Source organism: Strongylocentrotus purpuratus, unplaced genomic scaffold, assembly GCF_000002235.5.
Source record: "Strongylocentrotus purpuratus isolate Spur 01 unplaced genomic scaffold, Spur_5.0 spur5_scaffold_1, whole genome shotgun sequence".
Classification (NCBI taxonomy): Eukaryota; Metazoa; Echinodermata; class Echinoidea; order Camarodonta; family Strongylocentrotidae; genus Strongylocentrotus; species Strongylocentrotus purpuratus.
In genome coordinates, this window is record NW_022145594.1 from 14925627 (window position 1) to 14935307 (window position 9681).

A 9681-nucleotide genomic window follows, 5' to 3' on the forward strand; every position below is an offset into this window, starting at 1 on the left:
CTGCCTATTGACACAAACAGAATACGGCTCTTACGCAGATGGCATGTTCCGAATGCCCGCACAATGCCGAATATCGCATGCATGTGTCGAAGTAATACCAATCGCAGTTCGGCTCTAAGATTCGGCCGCTGTTTCCACCCACTTTCGAGACGTCACGATCGGCAGCGATCAGCTGGCTTGGCGAAGGCAGGTCAGGCCGCGCGTACTTTGATTGACAGCTGTATGCAAATTATAACTCGATCTTCGGAACCAAGATGGCGATGACTAGAGCAACGATAACTAAACTGGCGGGAACGTGCCCCTTTAATCACAATTATAATTAATAAATGACACATATTTGGAAAGCTTAGATTCTCCTCTTTCATTTGATGCATATCCATTAGATGATATTTCACGCATGAGTGATTAAAAGCAATATGAAGAGGGGAAACCAAAAAGTCATTTGGCGGGTGGTATCTGAATTTCAAGGAGAAAATCACATTTCTAGAAAGTTCAACTTCTGCCCTTTCATATGACACCTCAATCAGGAAAAATGAGCAAGGAATAACAAAGTTCTGTTTGCTTTAAAAAATGTTTGCATTTCCATAATTTAATCAAACGAGTTCGTTTTTACTGGCTTCTTGCCGTTGCAACGAACAGAGTTGACAAAAGACTTAACTCCGTTTCGTTGACGATCAGCCATGCACAACGAAGACGAAAGACCGGATGCATGGCTGATCTTCAACGAAACGGAGTTAAGTCTTTTGTCAACTCTGTTTATTGCTACGGCAGGCAGCCAGTAAAAACGAACTCGTTTGATCAAAATATGGAAATGCAAGCATTTTCGTAAACAAACAGAACTTTGTTATTCCGGGCTCATATTTCCTGATTGAGGTGTCATATGAAAGGGCAGAAGTTGAACTTTCTTGAAATGCAGATACCGCCCGCCAAATGACTTTTTGGTATACTCTCTTCAAATTGCTTTTAATCACTCATGCGTGAAATATGCATCATATGAGTTGCGTCAAATGAAAGAGGAGGGTCTTTCCAAATATGTGTCATTTAGTAATTATAATTGTGATTAAGTTATGATAAAACTAAAACATCGATAGTTCTCGGTTTCGTTTTTTTTCTGGGACGCAGTGTATAATGTGCATTACAACTAATCAATGGGAAAACGTGGTAACGTGTAAATCATGAACAAAATGTTATACACGCTTCAGTATTTGCTCAAAATGCATAAAGCTATATGTACTATAAGTCGACGATCTCCAGTTGCATTGATATCAGTTGAAGAGAGGACTTCCTACAGACATTAATAACAACACCTAGAGTGAAGTGGGTCTCTTAGGATTATATGCCCGATCCATTATAGAAAGCGTTGTACATAGTGTAAAGAAATATCATTGTGATCTTTAAGTGTTAAAGTAAAAACACAGGCAGTTTAGATTTGTATGTTGTAATGCTGAGTGATGTATCATATTTAGGTAATTATGATGCAAAAGAGTAAGATGTGTTCTTCGATAGGTCATGATTGATGTTATATTGGTTGTCGATGAGTAGGAAAAAGAAAGAAAGAAGGAAAGAAGGAAAAAAGAATCCCGTATATTGTTATCGCTCAATGTATAACCCTGCATTCTCAGCTCATCCTTTAAAAACGTTTTGGGGTGGTCATAAGAAAAAGTTGAACAACAATTTATAACAAACGAATGATTGAATAATTCATTTATGTCTTGATTCCTCTTACTTTTAATGCAAAACTAAGCAATCGATGACATACAAACAAAGAAGGGGGAGAAAGTATGGGAGCCAGAAGGAGAGATGTAGTTGGGACTTGGGAGAGCCAGTGACCCGGGTTCGATTCCCGGCGGAGACAGGTTTTTTACCAAAATTCCGGAGGGACGACAGAAATGAGGAACTTTCATTTAGGCGAGGCGTCAAAAATATCGATACCAGCAGGCTGCCGCCTCACGTATTGGCGCATCGAGGCTGCAATTACGGCCGAAGCCTGGCTGGGGCAATTATTTTTCACTTATTAGCCCAGCCGGCTTGCGCCAGGCTGGGATCTGAGGCTCGGTTTCCATTCGAAAGGCGGCAGCCGGCGCATGCTTTTGTTCGGAGACCATTATGATGACATCATGAGTTAATTAAGGGTCCTACCGCCAGCGGTAGCCGGCTGAGCTAATTTAAAAAATGCAGCCAGGACGCACAAGTGCAGTTAGCTGCCGCTGGCTGGTATATTTATTTTTGACGCCTCGCCTTAAGCTACGCAACCATTATTCTCTCACTTGCTTTCGAATTGTATTTATTTCCAAGAGAGTTGTCAAAACTGTTTTACGGTTATTTCCTTACATTTGTTTATGTTTATAAACATACATTAATATACAAATATTTATATAGAGATGTATATAGATATATACACACACAAAATACATTTACACAATGGTTTCCCTGCATGTTGAGACCTAATAAGGTATTCCGGGTTCACCTTACACCTTACACCCCCCTCTCTCTCTCTCTCTTTCTCTTTCTTTCTCTCTCTCTCTCTCTTTCTTTCCCTCTCACTCTCTCTCCCTTCCCTCTTATCTCTCTGTCTCCATACTATTTCTTTATCTCTCTTTGTCCCCTCTCCCTCTCCCATTTCCTCTTATATATCTCTCTCTCCATCATATCTCTTTATTTCTCTCTCTCACTCTATTTCCCTCTCTATCATCCTTTGTATCTCTGTTGCTCGCAATCACTCTCCCATTCTCCATCTCAGTTTCATTTTCATCTTGTCTCTGCTCCTTTATCTAAAGGATCTTTCTACCAAGGATTTACCACACAGAGAAAGATAGGCCGAGGACACCTGAGTAAAACCATTAAGAAAAAGGCTATACTTGTTTCATAATAATCGTTACAAAGAGCCAAACTCTTTAACGTTAAATATTAGAAACACAGACTCTGGTGATTTTGTGAGGTGCGTCATTTAATGTTTCGAGTATTACACATGATAGTAATTTCTTCTTCTGGCTTTTAACAATACGCTTCCTAAACTGATGAATCAATTTCTTGATTTATTACTGAATAATTAATGTTAAAGAGGTGTAGTCTAGATTATTTAGACGTATTCCCAAAATGATCGAACCAGAGGAGATAGTGGCCCTTAATCACGTCGGCCTGTCAGCTCTTTTCGTTGTTCCATGTCTCTCTGACTCTATCCTCGAGCAAAAGCATCTGTCATTGTGAGAAGTCGACAAACATAACTTTAATCAACAAAAGGATCTTTTCTTTATCCTGATGACCCCCAACCCTCCTTTGAACACCATACACATTTTAAAGAGAGTCAATATTTTTGCAAATTGAAAAGGGATTATTTTGCATTGACCTCTTATCTGCTTGAAAGGCCTAACAAAGTATAGGCTGAAATGGATAGTTTTGTGTATGAAAAGATCAGTTTGCTTCATTAGGCTTTGTTTGCTTCCTTAGTGAGATAAAACACATTTCCAAAACAGATGCCATGATTATAACCCCCCCCCCCCCAAAAAAAAAAAAAAAAAAAAAAAATCAAAGAAGGGGGGGGGGGGGGGCTGTCACCTCGCTCATCATCCATTTACTTTTTTCCCATTCATATATTTAACCCACTGCTCGTGTGTATTCACTTTTACTGCCATTTTATGAAAATTCCTATCATATTCATGAGGTAGAACAAGTTTTATAGAGACGACCTCCTTTCCACAATACGAAGTGACGTTTGCATGTCCGAATGCTGGGAGTTCATATACTCATTGGGAGAGGAGTGATGGGGGTGGGGTGGGGGGGGGGGGGGGGGCAATGTACCACTTCCTACAACTGTACCTAAATTAGTATGCAATACAATTTCTTGATCTAAATGTTATCATATGAAATTACCTGAAGATTTTACAAAATAATTAACAAAAATCAAACGAAGTTAATTTATATTGCCATATCTTTTTATTTTGAAACATGCAAACAAAATCGATTAGCACAATAGTTGTCATAATATTGAAATAATGTTTATGAAATGTTATATACTATATTCATAAAGCACATTACGTGAATACTTGGGTTAGCTTCATGACGTTAAACTATGTTACATACTATTCAAGCCCGCATATAACACACACGCACATGCATTACATGATCAGCAAATGATTTTTATGGCATTATGGTATTGAAATTAACCATGCGTTGATTTCGCGATCGTCTTTATAATGGCGGTTCTAGTATTGCCTAACTTACCTGGGTCGAGGCATATGGCGTTCTTGTTACAGTCACATGTTATGCCATAATATGTGCACACTGAAACAAAAACAAAATACAGAATGGACCAGTTATTAACAAAATACCCCAGAACTGACATAAAAAACATTTTCTCTCACCCAAATAACTATATGCCAAGATGAGTTAGGTTGCTTTTCAACTTTACTGCTATGATTCCTGTTACTTTCTTAGATTATGTCTGTAGCTACTTTATTACGACTTGCGTGTTGGAAACTTTTCTTTATATACACAATGTGAGTTATAAATTTGTTGGGGAAAAGTCAATTCCACTGGCTTCCCTGAAACAAATTGATTTCGATTTGAAGAAAAAAAATGATTTAAAGAGCGAATCAATTGAGCTGTTTCATTTTTTTTAATTCTTCTTTTGCTTCTTGTATTTTGATAAAGAGCACAATCGTGGTATAGTCCGTTCTATAATACTACATTTTGTCCCAGTCCCAGTACCAGTTCTAGGGAGTGGGATAGGTCGAGTGTAAAACAGACTTGTGAAATATAAAACAACATGACCAGTTCTCACGAAACCTATGGCTTCCGCAACTTGTCGAACTTCTTTTGTCTCAGTTACACAATCCACGCATCGAACGTTCTACCAAATGAGAGCCCGGATTTGCGAATGATACAATGGATAAGCATCAAACAAACTAAATCGAACTAAATACAACATACAAATTAAAAATCAATAAATGAAATATGTGGCATGCCTTTGTCTTGCAAATAAATGTCATATCATACAAATCAGGCATATGGAATCGAAATTGTTCAAGGGAATGCTTACTTGCTTCCTCCTCAACGTCGATCGACGTACCACTAGGGGCACTGCCACTGGTTGCGGCCACAAGAACGACCAGAAGAAATGCAGCAATGATGAGCTTGGAAGCCATTTCTATTTCAAACCTAGAACATAATGTTAAATTTATGTTGAAAATATGGCGTTATTTCATCGCGTGATCAGCTGAACTAGTCAAGCATGTAAAATGAGTAGGTTCAAAAGTAATTTCTTGAAAAATTGCACTTATCACTTTACATTCACTTTGTTTACGATGCCATTTTTATACATGCACTGTAAAAAATATCTGTATTTTTACAGGAAAAAAAATACAGATTTGTAACGTTTTATCTAAATACAGCAATTCGGATGTATTTTTTACATATATCCCGTAAAAGTACTTCATTTTTATTGTGAGACTGATTTACATCAGAAATTTGTAATGTTAAGGCCAAATACAAGTACTAATACAGTTTGCATGTAATTTTACAGATCTATCCCGTAAAAATACTTCATTTTTATTGTGAGACTTACTTACATCAGAAATTTGTAATTTTAAGGCAAAATAGGGTTACTAATACAGTTTGCCTGTAATTTTTAAGGCAAAATAGAGTTACTAATACAGTTTGCCTGTAATTTCACATATGAAATTGTTTACCTAAATGTATTTTTACAGATGTCTGTATTCGTACAACGATTTCTTAAATTGAATGGATTTGGTGCAGTTTTACTTGGATGTGATTTAATTTTAATGCAGTTACTAGATTCTTTAACAAAATTCTGTTTTTATAATATCGTTTTCATTGGACAGCATTTTACATTTCATGAAACTTATTTCACATATACTGTAGCATATTTACAGATTCCGTTTTCCAACTTTAAAATCCCAGACATGATTTCGAATAATTAGGCGTTACGAAGTAGAATAATTAAATTAAACGAGATTTAAAAGAAATTTAATATTGAAGTTTAATTTATATTCTACGAAGTATAAGCCTAATATGAGGAATCATGTCCCTCCCTGATTGAATGTTCTGTCAGTGTGACTATTAATACAATTGATTTTGTTGTCTTTTTCCCACCCTTCTTTGCATGATTGAATGAGCCTTTTGTCTTTGAATACTGATGCACGTGGCTTTGAGTGGGCTTCTTATACATGATGCGGATGATGCTCATTTGCATATGAATGAAGTCCCAGAGACTTTGAATGTGTACTATATTTCTACATTCATGCTGTAAAATTACATGGTGGTGAAAAAAATAAAACAAATTTGGGTCAAATACAAATACACAAAAAGGTACTTCCACACCAAAGGGAGGCGAGTTGGTTCAGTCGGTAAAGCGTCCGTCTGTCGAACCAAAGATCCCGGGTTCGACTCCCACCCAAGCGGATTAATGAAACCTGCGTTGTGTGTTAACGTGCCCCTTCCCTTGTTCATTGACGCAGGTTATGTCAAGTGGAAAACACTCCGTCCCTCGGATAGGACGTTAAATGGACGCACTATTCGTATAAGAGTAGGGGGAAACCCCGGTGTAGTGGACTAGTGGTCCACCTGCACACCCCCAGTATAGTACGATAATACTCTGTAAAGAGGTCTGTACTCAAAAGGAAGAAGGGAAAGCTGTAAACCAAATTAACAAACATTTGTGTTTATACAACGTTTTTGTACTATATTTTTACATTCATTCTGTAAAATTACATGGTGGTGTAAACAAATAAAACAAAATTGCTTCAAATACAAATACACAAAAAGGTACTTCCACACCAAAGCTGTAAACCAAATTAACAAACATATGTATTTATACAACATTTTTGTACTATGTTTTTACATTCATTCTGGTGTAATTTTAATCAACATACAATTTGTAAAAGAAAATACATGAAATGTTTGTAGGAGAAAATAACAACCAATCTGTATTTTTACAACATAATTTATGGCGACTCTGCTGACAGCAGATTTGCTGTAAAATTACAGAGATTTTTTGTACAGTGTGGCATGTCTAAATCAGTGACGAGCAAATCACAGAATATTAGGCCCAGTGAACATAGTCGTCATTTGCCTTTTGTAAGACGGTGTTGTGACTTTTATGGTTGAGGGCAAGCATTGTGATTGTAATAATGAATAATTACTATTTAAAAAACCTGACAGATACACAGAAACAAACAAACAATAAATGATTTAATGAACAGTGCATAATTGTTTTGAATTAGTGACATGTAGATTAGTTGAATTACATGCTGAGAATGCAAGGTTATACATCGAGCGATAAAAAAAAATGGATTTTGTTTAAATCTTTATTTCTTCGCTTTCCCTTTCCTACTCATCAGAAAGCAAGGTAATATCAATCACCAACCATCCAAGAACTCTGTGAAACTCTTCTGCACCATAACTGCCTGAGAATGATACATCACCCAGCATTACAACATACAAATCTGAACTGCATGTAGTTTTACTCGTCCTCCGAAATTATATTTTTTTAACATTCTAAAACGCTTTCTATTATTGATCTGGCATATAAACCTAATGAAAAGCACTTACCTCTAGGTGCTGTCAAATCTAAGGAAATTATCGATGTCTGTAGATGATCCTCTCTTAAGCTGCTATCAATGCGATTGGAGACATAATGCCTTACTGTTCTAGCTTTATACATTTTGAGCATCATCTTGTGATCCTGTTCTACCCCTAACCACGAATTCAATCAGAAAAACATATGGTACATGGATTTTAAATCCATGATTAAAAACTTACATATTCTATGCCTTCACATTTTGTCTCAATTACATATACATCATTTTGCCCTTGGCCGCAGACACCGCAGACAAGTGCCATATGTTATTATTTTATGTCACATGCCATTGTGTAACATATGTTCTTTTAAAACCTTTACAGACAACTTTCAGAAAGTCTTGAATTCACTAATTAAGTAACTTGTGTGTGCGTGTGGTAGAAATATACTTCACGAAACTCTGGTGTGACTATATTATCAATATTGTCTATAAGCTTTGAGATTGATTTTCTTTGCCGTTCGTTTGCACTATTCATCCTGACTATTATCACCTATCGACCTGTATTATCCAATTCATCTGTGGTATGTGTTTATATTGCAAAGTGCCAAATGACTATTATAATTGATCTAAGTTTACATCAATAGTATGAACTTTGAGCTATAATTACTGGTGATTGCCAATGAAATACAACAACAATATCTATGCTGCGCACGCCTGTTTCTTCAAACGTTCTCCAAATTTCAGCCTCTTTTTTTATTTATTACCACGGTTCTGCCCTTCAGTAGCTTCAATTTTCAATTTTCAATTTTTATTTCAATTCAAAGCCATAAAAACATTTGTATTTTATGTAACTATAAACTACAGATTATATACTCTATATAACACAGAGAACACATACAAAATGGAAACATGTTTACAAATATACCATAATCATACAAAAACAGTTAATCAATAGTAATATCTCTAGGGAGAGAATTCAAAACTATACGGCCAGTGTGTCTAAAAGTAAATAAAGAACTTGTTGATGGACATTTATCAATGAGTTTATCCATAGGCCTACTGTGCAAGACATGTACCATACCATGCATCACCTTATTCCAATTTCTAATGTATTACTCCTTTCCACCTTTACACTTTCTGTAGACCAATGTTTATACTACTTCTACTACAGCAGAAGAAGTAGCAGTCGTCGTCATCGTCGTAGGAGCGGTATCAGTAGCAGTAGTAGTCAGGGGCGTACGCAGGATTTTTTTCGAGGGGGGGGGGGGGTTACAATTAGAAAATCTCGCCGAAAATTTCGCAACGACTCAGCCAGCCGCTGAATAAGCGCGGGGAGGGGGGGGGGGGGGGGGGGTTGGGTAAGAGCACATTTTTTTTTTTGGTCCCGAAAATTTGGTAAGGTCATCTTTTTTGGCACACCCTTTAGCAATTTTGAAATATTTGTTTTTAAATACATTTTTAAAAAATGAGGGGGCTTCCTGCAAACCATACACATAAAAATAACATGGAGGGGGGATCGACCCCGAACCCCCCCCCCCCCCCCCCCCCTGCGTACGCGCCTGGTTGTAGTAATAGTAGTAGTAGTAGTCAGGGCCGGATCAAGCCGGTGGCGAGGGATTGGGGGAGGGGGGGGGGGTAGTGAGCACTAAATACATATATATATATTTTAAAATCAACACCTCCTTCCCCCCCCCCAATAATTCTAATAAACTCCCTATTATTGTTATTATTATTATTATCAATTCCTTTTCGTTGACAACCAGTCGTGCATGAAATATTTCGTATATGGCTGCTCTTCAATGTAACGTTAAGTCTTTTGTCAATTCTTTTTTGTTGCTACGGCAGGCAGCCAGTGAAAACGAATTCGTTTAATAGAATTATGGAAATGCAAGCATTAATTTAAACAAACATAACTTTGTTATTCCTAGCTCATTTTCCCGATTGTGGTGCCATATGAAAGGGCAGAAATTTGATTTTCCCTTTGAAATTGAGATCCCGTCCGCCAAATGACTTTTTGGTTCACTTTCTTCAAATTGATTTTATTCACACATGCCTGAAATATGCATCATACGAGTTCTATCAAGTAAAAGGGGATCTAAGCTTGACATATATTGGTCATTTATTAATTATAATTGTTATTAAG

General features: G+C 36.9%; 1 long non-coding RNA gene across 1 annotated transcript; it reads right to left on the reverse strand.

Moving 5' to 3' along the window:
* Positions 1–2929: 2929 nt before the first annotated feature.
* LOC105436581 lies at positions 2930–7633 on the reverse strand. Its single transcript, XR_970290.2, has 4 exons — positions 7570–7633; positions 5039–5157; positions 4222–4281; positions 2930–3195 (listed from the first exon to the last, which is right to left on the reverse strand). It is a non-coding gene; the product is annotated as an uncharacterized LOC105436581 (long non-coding RNA).
* Between the last annotated feature and the right edge of the window lie 2048 nt (positions 7634–9681).